This window comes from Chiloscyllium plagiosum, unplaced genomic scaffold (assembly GCF_037043375.1).
Source record: "Chiloscyllium plagiosum isolate Xiang-an unplaced genomic scaffold, Cpla_swu_hap1 HiC_scaffold_17, whole genome shotgun sequence".
NCBI lineage: Eukaryota > Metazoa > Chordata > Chondrichthyes > Orectolobiformes > Hemiscylliidae > Chiloscyllium > Chiloscyllium plagiosum.
Genome location: NW_028270155.1, coordinates 77,084,760 through 77,101,152, shown reverse-complemented (window position 1 = coordinate 77,101,152; position 16,393 = coordinate 77,084,760).

The following is a 16,393-nucleotide window of genomic DNA, read 5'->3' as shown; positions in this document are numbered from 1 at the left end:
GAATTGCAAGCAATGGTTGAATATATTTTTATTGTTATTAATGGCTCACACTACATCAAGTACATCCAAACGACTTCTGTTCTAAATATTTAGTAGGCTGCATTGGTATTTAGCACATCAGCGAGAAGTCTTAGTGTCCATTTTCTCCTTAAAGACTGTTTAATGACTAATATGGCAGATAAACATTCCCAAATGTTTGTTTGGGAAGGTACATTGATGACAATTAGTTGGTGATAGCGAGGTAAACAATATATTTTCGTGTTTGATGTTTTCCAGCACTAACCACATGCAGATATATCCTTCAGGACCACTACATTTCTGTGCTATCATGTCACTCCGAAGGTTGGCATGAACGATGGACACCCATATTGGTTTCTTTACCATTGATACCTTCAGTGCTACTTCCAGATGGTGATCAATATAGCAGAACACTGAATCATCAACTGATGGAGTGGGCTTGATGACAATAAACAAGAAATATTATATTGACCGATCACAATTATAGTGCATGAGTCTCAGAAGGTATGTAGACCATAAATGTAGGAGAAGAGGTAGGTCATTCACCATTGAGTCTACTCTGCTATTCAATGAAATCATGTCTGATTTGATAACTCTCAACTCAACTTTCTTGCCTTTTCCCCATAACCCTTAATTCCATAATCATTCCTATTCTGTCTGTCTCAGTCTGGAAACATATGATAAACTATCGCTGATGGTCCTCAGTGCGAAAGACTCCCACAGATTCACTATTTTGTGAAAGGCCCTGTCTTAAATTGGTCTTTGCTTACTCAGATATGCATCATCCTCGACTCTCCCACAAGAAGAAACAACTTCACAGCATCTACCCTTTTAGGCCCCATACGATTCTTTCAAATTACTATAGGATCTCTTCTTATTCTTCAAAATTTCAGTGTGGAGAAGGACAACCTAGACCAATTCCCCTCAAAACAAAACCAGTCCATACTAGGAAAAAAAGCCATGAACGCTGAAGCCATATGCCAACTCGAAGACACATCCTCCTACCGCCCCCTCGACCATGACCCCACACCCATCACCAAACCGTCATCTCCCAGACCATACAAAACTCATCACCTCAGGAGATCCCCCACCCCCAGCTTCCAACATCATAGTCCGAAGCCCCGCTCCACCGACTCTCCCTCCTTTCCAAGATCCACAAGCCTGACCACTCTGGCTGACCCATTTTCTCAGCTTGCTCCTGTCCCACCGAACTCATCTCCACCTACTTTGAGACTGTCCTATCCTCCCTAGTCCAGGAACTCCCCACATACGTTCGAGACACCACCCACGCCCTCTACCTCCTCCAAGACCTCCGTGTCCCCAGCCGCCAACGCCTCATCTTCACCATGGATATCCAATTCCCCTACACCTCCAACCGCCATAACCAGGGTATCCAAGCCCTCCGTTTGGTCCTCTCCTGACGTCCCCAACAGTACCTTTCCACTGACACTCTCATTCGTTTGGCTGAACTGGTCCTCACCCTTGTGGTAAAAACAATGACTGCAGATGCTGGAAACCAGATTCTGGATCAGTGGTGCTGGAAGAGCACAGCAGTTCAGGCAGCATCTGAGGACAGGCAAAATCCGAGGACAGGCAAAATCGACGTTTCGGGCAAAAGCACTTCATCAGGAATAAAGGCAGAGAGCCTGAAGCGTGGAGAGATAAGCTAGAGGAGGGTGGGGGTGGGGAGAGAGTAGCATAGAGTACAATAGGTCAGTGGGGGAGGAGATGAAGATGATAGGTCAGGGAGGAGAGGGTGGAGTGGATAGGTGGAAAAGGAGCTAGGCAGGTCGGACAAGTCCGGACAAGTCAAGGAGACAGTGTTCAGCTGGAGGTTAGAAACTAGGATGAGGTGGGGGAAGGGGAAATGAGGAAGCTGGTGAAGTCCACATTGATGCCCTGGGGTTGAAGTGTTCCGAGGCAGAAGATGAGGCATTCTTCTTCCATGCGTCTGGTGGTGAGTGAGCGGCGGTGGAGCAGGCCCAGGACCTCCATGTCCTCGGCAGAGTGGGAGGGGGAGTTGAAATGTTGAGCCACGGGGCAGTTTCGTTGATTGGTGCGGGTGTCTCGGAGATGTTCCCTGAAGCACTCTGCTAGGAGGCGCCCAGTCTCCCCAAAGTAGAGGAGACCGCATCGGGAGCAACGGATACAATAAATGATATTAGTGGATGTGCAGGTAAAACTTTGATGGATGTGGAAGGCTCCTTTAGGGCCTTGGATGAAGGTGAGGGAGGAGGTGTGGGCACAGGTTTTACAGTTCCTGCGGTGGCCGGGGAAAGTGCCAGGATAGGAGGGTGGGTCGTAGGGGGCGTGGACCTGACCAGGTAGTCACGGAGGGAGCGGTCTTTGCAGAAGGCGGAGAGGGGTGGGGAGGGAAATATATCCCTGGTGGTGGGGTCTTTTTGGAGGTGGCGGAAATGTCGGCGGATGATTTGGTTTATGCGAAAGTTGGTAGGGTGGAAGGTGAGCACCAGGGGCGTTCTGTCGTTGTTGCGGTTGGAGGGGTTGGGCCTGAGGGCGGAGGTGCGGGATGTGGACGAGATGCGTTGGAGGGCATCTTTAACCACGTGGGAAGGGAAATTGCAGTCTCTAAAGGAGGAGGCAATCTGGTGTGTTCTGTGGTGGAACTCGTCCTCCTGGGAGAAGATACAGCAGAGGCGGAGGAATTGGGAATATGGGATGGCATTTTTGCAAGAGATAGGGTGGGAAGAGGTGTAATCCAGGTAGCTGTGGGAGTCGGTGGGTTTGTAGAAAATGTCAGTGTCAAGTCGGTCGTCACTGATGGAGATGGAGAGGTCCAGGAAGGGGAGGGAGGTGTCAGAGATGGTCCAGGTAAATTTAAGGTCAGGGTGGAATGTGTTGGTGAAGTTGATGAATTGCTCAACCTCCTCGCGGGAGCACGAGGTGGCGCCAATGCAGTCATCAATGTAGCGGAGGAAGAGGTGGGGAGTGGTGCCGGTGTAATTACGGAAGATCAACTGTTCTATGTAGCCAACAAAGAGACAGGCATAGCTGGCGCCCATACGTGTGCCCATGGCTACCCCTTTGGTCTGGAGGAAGTGGGAGGAAGTGGGTCCTCACCCTTAACAATTTCTCCTTCGAAACTTCCCACTTCCTCCAGACCAAAGGGGTAGCCATGGGCACACGTATGTGGCCCAACTATACCTGTCTCTTCTTTGGCTACGTAGAGCAGTCCATCTTCCGTAGTTACACCGGCACCATTCCCCACCTCTTCCACCACTGCATTGATGACCGCATTGGGGCCATCTCGTGCTCCCGCGAGGAGCTTGAGTAATTCATCAACTTCACCAACATATTCCACCCTGACCTTAAATTCACCTGGAACATCTTTGACACCTCCCTACACTTCCTGGACCTCTCCATCTCCATTATTGACAACCAACTTGACATTGAGTTTTTTTACCAAACCACCGACTCCCACAGCAACCTGGATTACACCTCTTCCCACCCTACCTCCTGCAAAAATGCCATCCCGTATTCCCAATTCCTCCACCTCCGCCGTATCTGCTCCCAGGAGGACCAGTTCCACCACAGAACACGCAAGATGGCCTCTTTCTTTAGAGACCACAATTTCCCTTCCCACATGGTTAAAGTTGCCCTCCAATGCATCTCATCCACATCCTGCCCCTGCACCGTCAAACCCCATCCCTCCAACCGTAATAAGGACAGAATCCCCCTTGTGCTCACCTTTCACCCTATCAACCTTCGCATAAACCACATCATCCTACGACATTTCAGCCACCTCCAAAAAGAGCCCACCACTAGGGATATATTTCCCTCCCCATTCATTTCCGCTTTCTGCAAAGAACGTTCCCTCCATGATTACCTGGTCAGGTCCACGCTCCCCAACAACCCACTATCCCTTCCTGGCACCTTCCCCTGCCACCGCAGAAATTGCAAACCCTGCGCTCACACCTCCTCCCTCACCTCCATCCAAGGCCCCAAAGGAGCCTTCCAAAACCATCAAACGTTTACTTGCACATCCACCAATATAATTTATTGCATCCGTTGCTCCCAATGTGGTCTTCTCTACATTGGGGAGACTGGACGCCTCCTAGCAGAACGCTTTATGGAACATTGCTGGGACACCCACTACAATCAACCCCACTGCCATGCGACCCAACATTTCAACTTCCCCTCCCACTCTGCCAAGGACATGCAGGTCCTAGGCCTCCTCTACCACCGCTCCCTCACCACCCGACGCCTGGGTAAAGAACGCCTCATCTTCCACCTTGGAACACTTCAACCCTATGGCATTAATGTGGATTTCACCAGTTTCCACATTTCCCCTTCCCCCACCTCACCCCAGCTCCCACCTTCCAGCTCAGCACCACCGTCATGACCTGTCATACCTCCCTATCTTCCTTTCCACCTATCCACTCCACCCTCCTCTCTGACCTATCACCTTCATCCCCACCCATCACCTATTGTACTCATCACCCATTGTACACTTTGCTACCTTCCCCCACCCTCCTCTCTGACCTATCACCTCCATCCCACTCCCATTCACGTATTGTACTATATGCTACTTTCTGCCCACTCCCACCCCTCTCTCACTTATCTCTCCACTCTGCAGACACCCTGCCTCTATTCCTGATGAAAGGCTTTTGCCCAAAACGTCAATTTGCCTGCTCCTTGGAAGCTACCTGACCTGCTGTGCTTCTCCAGCACCACTCTAATCTAGACTCTGCTGTCCAGCATCTGCAGTCGTTGTTTGTACCTGCTTTCAGAGCCAGTGTATTCCCATTTGATGAGGGACTAAGACTGTCTACAGCTTTCCAGGTGTGGCCTTAAGTATGCAGGCAGGACCTCCACATTCACACTCAGTTTCCTTTGCAGTGCAGGCAGAAGGGCAAGTCCGTCCTATTGCCTGATGATATTTGATGCCAGCATTTGTGATTCATGTCAGACGACAACAAAATTCCTCTGTGTTGCAGCTTTCTGCATTTTCCCCCATTTTTATGATATTCACCTCTTCTATACCTCCTGCCGAAAGCTTTCCAACATTATGCTCCATTTACAAAAATATTGTCCACTTGTTTAACCTGTCCTCATCCCATTGTAGACTCACTGTGTCATCGTCATTCTTTGCTATTCCATTTTTTTGTGTTAATCACAAACGTGGCGACAATGCAATCACTTCCTGCCGACAATGTATTTAATGTAATTCAATGTTGCACCTGTACTAATCCATTTTGACATTTCAATAGTTTATGTTGCTACCAAGCAAATCCTCCATTACCCTAACTCTCTGTTTTCTATTAGTTAGCCATTGCTCCATAACTGCAAGTATACTACATTGAACATCATTGTCTCTTCCCTTTATGAAGTCATCCTATGTGTAGTAACTACTCAACAAACTATTTTTGGAAATCTAAATACATTTCATCCACTTCTTCCCATTAACTTATTCTAATTGTTACCTGCTGAAGGGGCGGCACGGTAGCCCAGTTGTTAATACTGCTGCCTCACAGTGCCAGGGTCCCAGGTATGATTCCACACGCAGGTGACGGTCTGCGTGGAGTTTCCTCATTGTGCTCTCGTTTCTCCCCACAGTACAAAGATGTGGATGTTAGCTGGATTAGCCATGCAAAGTTGTCCCGTAGTGTCCATATTAGGTGGATTACCCTGGAGATATGCAGAGTTACAGGGATAGGGTAAGGGGGTGGGATGCTGTTTGAATGTCAGTACCGACTGATAGGCCATATGGCCTGCTGCCACACTGGAAGGATTTTATGAGAGTGACTCAAATCAGATCTTCATGTATAATGTCCCTTTCATGTAGCCATGGTGAATCTACTTGATTATATTATACATTACTAAAGGTTCTGCTATTCTATTATAGTGCATTCTAATATTGTCCCAAGAAACATTGTTCAGTTAACTCCAGTTAAGTCTTCATTTATTTCTTATTTATTTCTCAGAAACAAAGGAAATGGAAGCAGGTCTATGTTATGTGGCTCTTTGAGACTGTTTCGCCATTCAATTAAGTTAAAAATCACACAACACCAGGTTATAGCCCAACAGGTTTATTTGGAATCACTAGCTTTTGAGGCGCTGCTTATTTATCAGGTGGTTAAAAGCGAGTGATTCCAAATAAACCTTGTATTATGTGATTTTTAACTTTGTGCACCCAGTCCAATACCGGCATCTCCAAATCATGACCACCATTCAATGTCATCATAGAGATGATCATCGAACTCTGTAGCATGTTCCCAATTTCCCCCCAGACAATTTGATCCCTACATCTAACACCTCTTTGAAAAGAATAAATTTTTTTCCTCAATTATTTTCAATAGCTAAGAATTCAAATGATCTACCACTGTCTGATTGAAACCATTTCTCATCATCTCAGTCGCATATGTCCATGAACAATCCGAAGAATTGTACCACTGGACTGCCTGGTCATCGGGAAAATGCTTCCTCTGTTTAAACAGTATAAGTATAGGTTTTTATGAGAAACCTATTCATTCTTCTAAACTCCAGTACAAACTATACCAAACCAATGCAGACTTTCCTTATACAACAGTCTTATAGTATGAGGAATCAGATGGCAATTCTTTATTGCACTCCCATCATAGTAGGCAATCATTCATCTGTTAAGAAGAAAAAACTCTACATATATTATGCGAGGTATAGTCACAATGGCCCAGTTGTTAATACTGCTGCCTCACAGTGCCAGGGTCCCAGGTACGATTCCACCCTCTGGTGATGGTCTGCGTGGAGCTTCCTCATTGTGCTCTGGTTTCTGCCCACAGTACAAAGATGGGGATGTTAGCTGGATTGGCTATGCTAAATTTGTCCCGTAGTGTCCAGATAGGTGGATTACCCTGGAGATATGCAGAGTTACAGGGATAGGGTAAGGGGGTGGGATGCTGTTTGAATATCAGTACTGACTTGATGGGCCATATAAAGTTCACAGGTTCGCTCCTCCGTGTTCTTGCTTTGGAGACGAAGTGTAGAGTAATGGCAGCGCAGGCAGTGGAATGTTCCTCCTGCAGGATGTTTGAGGTAGGGGTGACCACCGATACTCCTCCCGACTTCATCTGCAGGAAATGCAGTCAGATCCTGCTTCTCACAGAACGAGCTAGGGAACTGGAACTGGAGTTGGATGAACTGAGGATTATTCGAGAGGCTGAGAAGGTGATAGATAGAAGCTACAGGGACATAGTTACGCCAGAGAACAGAGATAGCTGGGTAACAGTTAGTGGTGGGAAGGGGAGGAAGCAGGCAGTGCAGGGATCCCCTGTGGTCATTCCCCTAAACAATAAGTATACCGCTTTGGATACTGGTGGGGGGGACAGACTAGCAGGAGTAAGCTGCAGTGACCGGGTCTGTGGCGTGAGGTCTGGCTCTGAGACTCAGAAGGGAAAGGGGGAGAGGAGGAGAGCGCTAGTTATGGGAGACTCTCTAGTTAGAGGGACGGACAGGCGGTTCTGTGGGCATGGGCGAGACTCTCGGATGGTTTGTTGCCTCCCGGGTGCCAGGGTCCGAGACGTCTCGGACCGTGTCTTCAGAATCCTTAAGGGGGAGGGTGTGCAGCCAAAAGATGTGGTGCACATTGGCATCAACGACGTAGGTAGGAAGAGGGGTGGGGAGGTCATTCAAGAGCTCAGGGATTTAGGCTGGAAGCTAAAAGCTAGGACAGACAGAGTCGTCATCTCTGGGTTGTTGCCGGTGCCACGTGACAGTGAGGCAAGGATTAGAGAGAGAGTGCAGTTGAACACGTGGCTGCAAGGATGGTGTAAGAGGGAGCGCTTCAGGTATTTGGACAATTGGACTGCATTCTGGGGAAGGTGGGACCTGTACAAGCAGGACAGGTTGCACCTGAACCAGAAGGGCACCAATATCCTGGGGGGTAGGTTTGCTAGCAAACTTCGGGGGGGGGGGGTTGTTTAAACTAATTTGGCAGGGGGATGGGATCCGGACTTGTAGTACAGCAAGTAGGCTAGCTGTTTGTCAGGATGTCCAAGAATGTAGGGAGGCTGTGAAGAAGGTAGCACTGACAGGGAATACTTGCGGACACAGAGATGGGTTCAAGTGCTATACTTCAACGCAAGGAGTATCAGAAATAAGGTGCGTGAACTTAAGGATGTTGTGGCCATCACAGAAACGTGGATAGAAGAGGGACAGGAATGGTTGTTGGAGGTTCCTGGCTACAGATGTTTCAGTAGGATTAGGGAGGGTGGTAAAAAAGGAGGGAAGGGTGGCTTTGCTAATTTGAAATGGTATAACGGCTGCAGAAAGGCAGTTCGAGGGGGATCTGCCTTTAGAGGTAGTATGGGCTGAAGTCAGAAATAGGAAGGGTGCAGTCACCTTGTTGGGTGTTTACTATAGGCCCCCCCAATAGCAGCAGAGATGTGGAGAAACAGATTGGGAAACAAATTTTGGAAAGGTGCAGAAGCCACAGGGTAGTAGTCATGGGCGATTTCAACTTCCCAAATATTGATTGGAAGCTCTTTAGATCAAGTAGATTGGATGGGGCGTTGTTTGTGCAGTGTGTCCAGGAAGATTTTCTAACGCAGTATGTAGATTGTCTGACCAGAGGGGAGGCCATTTTGGATTTGGTACTTGGTAATGAACCGGAACAAGTGATGGGCTTGTTAGTGGTTGAACATTTTGGTGATGGTGACCACAATTCTGTGACTTTCACCTTGGTTATGGAGAGAGAGATAGGTGCGTGCAACAGGGTAGGTTTTACAATTGGGGGAAGGGTAATTACGATGCTGCAAGACAGGATCTGAGGAGCATAAGTTGGGAGCATAGGCTGCCAGGGAAGGATGTCGTGGAAATGTGGAACTTTTTCAAGGAACAGATGCGACGTGTCCTTGACATGTATGTACCTGTCAGGCAGGAAAGAGATGGTTGTGTGAGGGAACCTTGGTTGACGAGGAAGATTGAATGTCTTGTAAAGGGGAAGAAGAGGCTTACATAAGGTTGAGGAAACAGGGTTCAGACAGAGCAGCGGAGGGATACAGGATAGCCAGAAGGGACCTGAAGAAAGGAATTAGGAGAGCTAAGAGAGGGCATGAAAAATCTTTGGCGGATAGGATGAAGGATAACCCAAAGGCATTTTATGCATATGTGAGAAACATGAGAATGACGAGAACGACGGTAGGTCCAATCAAGGACAGTAGTGGGAGACTGTGTATTGAGTCAGAAGAGATAGGGGAGGTCTTGAATGAGTACTTTTCTTCAGTATTTACGAATGAGAGGGACCGTATTGTTGAAGAGCAGAGTGTGAAACGGACTGGTAAGCTAGAGGAGATACTTGTTAGGAAGGAAGTTGTGTTGGACATTTTGAACAACTTGAGGATAGACAAGTCCCGCGGGCCTGATGGAATATAACCTAGGATTATGTGGGAAGCAAGAGAGGAAATTGCAGTACCATTGGCAATGAACTTTTCATCTTCACTGTCAACGGGGGGGGGTACCAGGGGACTGGAGAGTGGCGAATGTTGTGCCCCTGTTCAAAAAAGGGAATAACGATAACCCCGGGAATTACAATAAAGTTAGTCTTACTTCGGTGGTAGGTAAAGTAATGGAAAGGGTACTGAGGGATAGGATTTATGAGTATCTGGAAAGACACTGCTTGATTAGGGACAGCCAGCACGGATTTGTGAAGGGTAGGTCTTGCCTTACAAGTCTGATTGAATTCTTTGAGGAGGTGACCAATCATGTGGATGAGGGTAGAGCAGTGAATGTAGTGTACATGGATTTTAGTAAGGCATTTGATAAGGTTCCCCATGGTAGCCTTATGCGGAAAGTCAGGAGGCATGGGATAGAGGAAAATTTGGCCAATTGGATAGCAAACTGGCTAACCAGTCGAAGTCAGAGAGTGGTGGTAGATGGCAAATATTCAGCCTGGAGCCCAGTTACAAGTGGAGTTCCGCAGGGATCAGTTCTGGGTCCTCTGCTGTTTGTAATTTTTATTAATGACTTGGATGAGGGAGTCAAAGAGTGGGACAGTAAATTTGCAGATGATACGAAGATTGGTGGAGTTGTGGATAGTGAGGAGGGCTGTTGTCGGCTGCAAAGGGACTTAGATATGATGCAGAGCTGGGCTGAGCAGTGGCAGATGGAGTTCAACCCTGCCAAGTGTGAGGTTGTCCATTTTGGAAAGACAAATAAGAATGCGGAATACAGGGTTAACGGTAGGGTTCCTAGTGAGGTGGAGGAACAGAGGGATCTTGGGGTCTATGTTCATAGATCTTTGAAAGTTGCCACTCAGGTGGATAGAGCTTGTAAGAAGGCCTATGGTATATTAGCGTTCATTAGCAGAGGGATTGAATTCAAGAGTCGTGAAGTGATGTTGCAACTGTACAGGACTTTGGTTAGGCCACATTTGGAGTACTGTGTGCAGTTCTGGTCGCCTCACTTTAGGAAAGATGTGGAAGCTTTGGAGAGGTTGCAGAGAAGATTTATCAGGATTTTGCCTGGAATGGAGAATAGGTCATACGAGGATAGGTTGAGAGTGCTAGGCCTTTTCTCATTGGAACGGCGAAAGATGAGGGGTGACTTGATAGAGGTTTATAAGATGATCAGAGGAATAGATAGAGTAAACAGTCAGAAGCATTTTCCCCGGGTACAACAGAGTGTTACAAGGGGACATAAATTTAAGGTGAAGGGTGGAGGTATAGAGGAGATGTCAGGGGTGCGTTCTTTACCCAGAGAGTGGTGGGGGCATGGAATGAGCTGCCTGTGGGAGTGGTAGAGTCAGAATCTTTGGTGACTTTTAAGCAGCAATTGGATAGGTACATGGATGGGTGCTTAAGCTAGGACAACTGTTCGGCACAACATCGTGGGCTGAAGGGCCTGTTCTGTGCTGTATTGTTCTATATTCTATATGGCCTGCTGCCACACTGGAAGGATTTTATGAGAGTGACTCAAATCAGATCGTCATGTATAATGTCCCTTTCATGTAGCCATGGTGAATCTACTTGATTATATTATACATTACTAAAGGTTCTGCTATTCTATTATAGTGCATTCTAATATTGTCCCAAGAAAAATTGTTCAGTTAACTCCAATTAAGTCTTCATTTATTTCTTATTTATTTCTCAGAAACAAAGGAAATGGAAGCAGGTCTATGTTATGTGGCTCTTTGAGACTGTTTCGCCATTCAATTAAGTTAAAAATCACACAACACCAGGTTATAGCCCAACAGGTTTATTTGGAATCACTAGCTTTTGAGGCGCTGCTTATTTATCAGGTGGTTAAAAGCGAGTGATTCCAAATAAACCTTGTATTATGTGATTTTTAACTTTGTGCATCTCCAAATCATGACCACCATTCAATGTCATCATAGAGATGATCATCGAAATCTGTAACATGTTCCCAATTTCTCCCCAGACAATTTGATCCCTACATCTAACACCTCTTTGAAAAGAATAAATGTTTTTTCCTCAATTATTTTCAATGGCTAAGAATTCAAAGGATCTACCACTGTCTGATTGAAACCATTTCTCATCATCTCAGTCGCATATGCCCATGAACAATCCGAAGAATTTTACCACTGGACTCCCTGGTCATCGGGAAAATGCTTCCTCTGTTTAAACAGTATAAGTATAGGTTTTTATGAGAAACCCATTCATTCTTCTAAACTCCAGTACAAACTATACCAAACCAATCCAGACTTTCCTCATACAACAGTCTTGTAGTACTAGGAATCAGATAGTAATTCTTTATTGGACTCCCATCATAGTAGGCAATCATTCATCTGTTAAGAAGAAAAAAGCTCTACATATATTACGCGAGGTATAGTCACAGTATGACCCTGTACAATTGCAGCAAGACATCTTTGTACCCGTGCTTGGATCATTTCGCCACGAATGCCAACAATTCACTGTCTGTTGCATCAGCATGCTTGATTTCAATAACTGGTGTATTTGGATCACTGGTATTATTGCAGCTCGCACTTTCTATCGGATCTATCAGATAACAATTTGACATCCTTTTTCTTTATCTTTGTATCAAAACAGATAAAATCACATTATACCTAATCTGCTACATCCTTTTCGATTCACTGAATTTATCCAAATCGCATTGAGTATCTCCTAAGTCTTCTCACAGGTCAGCCACTCATTCCACCTTGCAAAATTGGTAATATTACTCTCATTCACCTCATCAGATCATTAATACATATTGTGAATATCTTATGGACTAAACATTGACACCTGTGGCACACAACTGTCACTTAGAAATCAACATGCTTATTGTTACTTTTTAAAACCATATAATCAAAAGACATAAGAGTGGAAGTAAGGCCATTCGGCCCATCAAGTCTACTCCGCCATTCAATTATGGCTGATAGGCATTTAAACTCTACTTACCCGCACTTTCGTCATAGCCCTTAATTCCTTGCAAGATCAAGAATTTATCAATCCCTGCATTGAAGACATTTAACGTCCCGGTCCCACTGTGCTCTGTGGCAATGAATTCCACAGGCCCACCACTCTCTGGCTGAAGAAATGTCTCCTCAGTTCCATTCTAACTTGACCCTCTCTAATCTCAGGCTGTGCCCACGGATCCTAGTCTCTCTGCCTAACGAAAACAACTTGCCAGGGTCCATCCTTTCTAAGCCATGCATTATCTTGTAAGTTTCTATTCGATCTCTCCTCAATCTTCTAAATTCTAATGAATACAATCCCAGGATCCTCAGCCATTTGTAGTATGTTAGACTTACCATTCCAGGAATCATCTGTGTGAATCTCCGCTAGACACGCTCTAGTGCCAGCATGACTTTCCTGAGGTGTGGGGTCCGAAATCGGACACAGTATTCTAAATGGGGCATAACTAGATCTTTATAAAGTCTCAGAAGCACATTGTTGCTTTTATATTCCAACCCTCTTAAGATAAATGACAAAATTGCATTAACTTTCTTAATCACAGACTCACCCTGCAAGTTAACCTTTAGAGAATCCTACACTAGCACTCCCAGACCCCTTTGTACTTTGGCTTTATGAATTTTCTCTCCATTTAGAACATATCTGTACTCTTTTTTCCTAAGTGCAAGACCTCAAAATTGTTTACATTGAATTTCATCTGCCATTTCCTGGACCACTCTGCTAAACTGTCTAGATCTTCCTGCAGCCTCTACACTCCTCAGTACTACCTGCCTGTCGTATAACTTCATATAATTGACAAACTTCACCAGAATGCCCCCAGTGCCTTCATCCAGCTCATTAATATATAAAGTGAACAACTGCAGCCCCAACACTGAACCCTGCGGAACACCACTTGTCTCCAGCTGCCATTCCGAAAAAAGAACCTTTTATCCCAACTCTCTGCATTCAGTCAGACAGCCAATCCTCAATCCATGCCAATAGCTCACCTCGAACACCATGGGCCCTCACCTTAATTAGCAGCCTCCCATGAGGCACCTTATCAAAGGCGTTTTGGAAGTCTAGATAGATAATATCAACTGGCTTTCCCTGGTCTAACCTACTTGTCACCTCTGCAATGAATTCTAACAGGTTTATCCGGCATGAATTCCCTTAATAAATCCATGCTGACTTTCAAGAATTTAGAAATCTCATCCTTAATGATGGATTCTGGAATTATACCAACAACTGAGGTTAGGCTAATCAGCCTATAATTTCCCATCTTTTGCCTTGATCCTTTCTTGAACAATGGAGTTACAACAGCGATTTTCCAATCATCTGGGATTTTACCTGACTTCAGTGGCTTTTGAAAGATCACAACTAATGCCTCCACTATTTTCTCAGCCACTTCCCTCAGAACTCTAGGATGTAGCCCACCTGGGCTAGGAGATTTATCAATTTTTAGACCCTTCAGCTGCAAGGTTTGTGAAGGTTTGTAGCTCAGGTTGAGATTTAGGGTGTAGGTTTGCTCACTGAGCTGTAGGTTTGATATCCAGACATTTCGTTAACAGGCTAGGTAACATCATCAGTGGTGACCTCCAAGTGAAGCCTTTGATGATTTTTAGGAATTCCTGGGTGGAGTGGATGGAGTGCTGTGACTCTTCTACTAGGTATTTCAGTCTTGCGTGTAGTTCTTTGGTCAGTCTGTAAGTTGGTGTTCCGGGTAGGGTGACTATAGGTCTGAGGGGGGCACCTGGTTTATGGATTTTTGGTAGTCCGTAGAATCGTGGGGTGTTGGTCCCGTCGGGTTTCATTTTCTGGAATTCTGTCTTGTTTAATTGTCTGGAATTGTGTAATTTTCTTCGGAGAGATGTAATTTTGTTTCCTAGTTGTGGGGTCGGGTCTAGCGCCACCTGTTGGTAGGTGTTGGTGTCTGCGAGTAGTGCATTGGCTTTCTCAATGTAGTCCCTTCTGTTCAGGATGACAGTGAGCCAACCTTTGTCTGCAGGTAATATCATTCCTGAAGAAGGGCCTGTGCCCGAAACGTCGAATCTCCTGTTCCCTGGATGCTGCCTGACCTGCTGTGCTGTTCCAGCAATAAAGTTTCAACTTTGATCTCCAGCATCTGCAGACCTTACTTTCTCCTGCAGGTAATATACCAATGTGTTTGTTTTCTTTGAGGTTTTCTAGGGCTTTTTTTTCTTGTGTGTTCAGTTTGTTTCCTTCCCTCTTTCGGCTCAGAGTAGGGTTGAAAATGTGTTGCTGGAAAAGCGCAGCAGGTCAGGCAGCATCCAGGGAACAGGAGAATCAACGTTTCGGGCATAAGCCCTTCTTCAGGAATCTGATCTCCAGCATCTGCAGTCCTCACTTTCGGCTCAGAGTAGGTGCAACTGTCTGTGTGATCGCTTGTTGTGTTTCTACCGTGAGATTGTTGTCCTTCAATGTGGTTTCTGATGCCGCTAGGAAATCCTTCTTGTCAGCGTCTCGGTAATTTGAAATTTAATCCTTTGACTAGTACCGCTTTTTCTGTGTCTGATAGGGTCCAGTCTGATAAGTTCTTTATCCATGCCCCTTTGTTATCAGTTTTGTCGTTTTTTGTGAGTTTGTCCAGTTTTTTCTTCAGGTCCCGATTTTTCTTTATCTGTGTTTGTCGTTGTTTGGTGTTTATGGCTCGTTCTACCGCGTCTGTCCATTCTTGATTTGTTGCTTGTTTGAATAACGGTTTTTGGCGCGCAATTTCCTGTTCGTATTTTCGGAGACTGTGGTGAGCGTCATTGATTAGTTCTCGGAGCATTCTGTTTTGTTCTGTTAAACTTTTGGCTTGAGGTGTTTTTTATCGGTGGTTTATATTGGAGACGTTTTCTTAAACATTCATGCAGGACGTACAGTTGTTCGTGGGTGGAACTCTCTCGGGGGCATTCCTTTCCCATCTTCGGTCAAGATGTAGCATGTTGCGCCCATAGGCTTTTGCAAGGTTTGTGAAGGTTTGCAGCTCAGATTGAGATTTAGGGTGTAGGTTTGCTCGCTGAACTGTAGATTTGATATCCAGACGTTTCGTTACCTGGCTAGGTAACATCATCAGTGGTGACCTCCAAGTGAAGTCTTCACTTGGAGGTCACCACTGATGATGTTACCTAGCCAGGTAACGAAACGTCTGGATATCAAACCTACAGCTCAGCGAGCAAATCTACACCTTAGACCCTTCAGCTTTTCTGACACTTTCTCTTTTGTAATGGCTACCATACTCAACTCTCCCCCCGACTCTACATAATTGTTGGATATTACTCCTGTCTTCCACTGTGAAGACAGACCCAAAGTACTTATTAAGTTCTTCAGATATTTCCTTATCTCCCAGCACTAGCCTTCCTGCACCAATGTCTACTTTTGCCTCGCATTTGGTTTTTTTTTCATGTACCGAATCTTCAGTATCATTTCTAATATTACTGTCAGGGCACCTTCCCCTGCAACCACAAGAAATACAAAACTTGCGCTCACACCTCCCCCCTTACTTCCCTCCAAGGCCCCAAGGGATCCTTCCATATCCGCCACAAATTCACCTGCACTTCCACACACATCATTTATTGCATCCACTGCACACGATGTGGACTCCTCTATATCGGGGAGACAGGCCGCCTACTTGCGGAATGTTTCAGAGAACACCTCTAGGACACCCAGACCAACCAACCCAACCACCCCATGGCTCAACACTTCAACTCCCCCTCCCACTCCACCAAGGACATGCAGGTCCTTGGACTCCTCCATCGCCAGACCATAGCAACACGACGGCTGGAGGAAGAGCGCCTCATCTTCCGCCTAGGAACCCTCCAACCACAAGGGATGAACTCAGATTTCTCCAGTTTCCTCATTTCCCTTCCCCCCACTTTGTCTCAGTCAAATTCCTCGAACTCAGCACTGCCTTCCTAACGTGCAATCTTCTTCCTGACCTCTCCGCCCCACCCCCACTCCGGCCTATCATCCTCACTTTGACCTCATTGCACCTATCACATTTCCAACGCCCCTCTCCCAAGTCC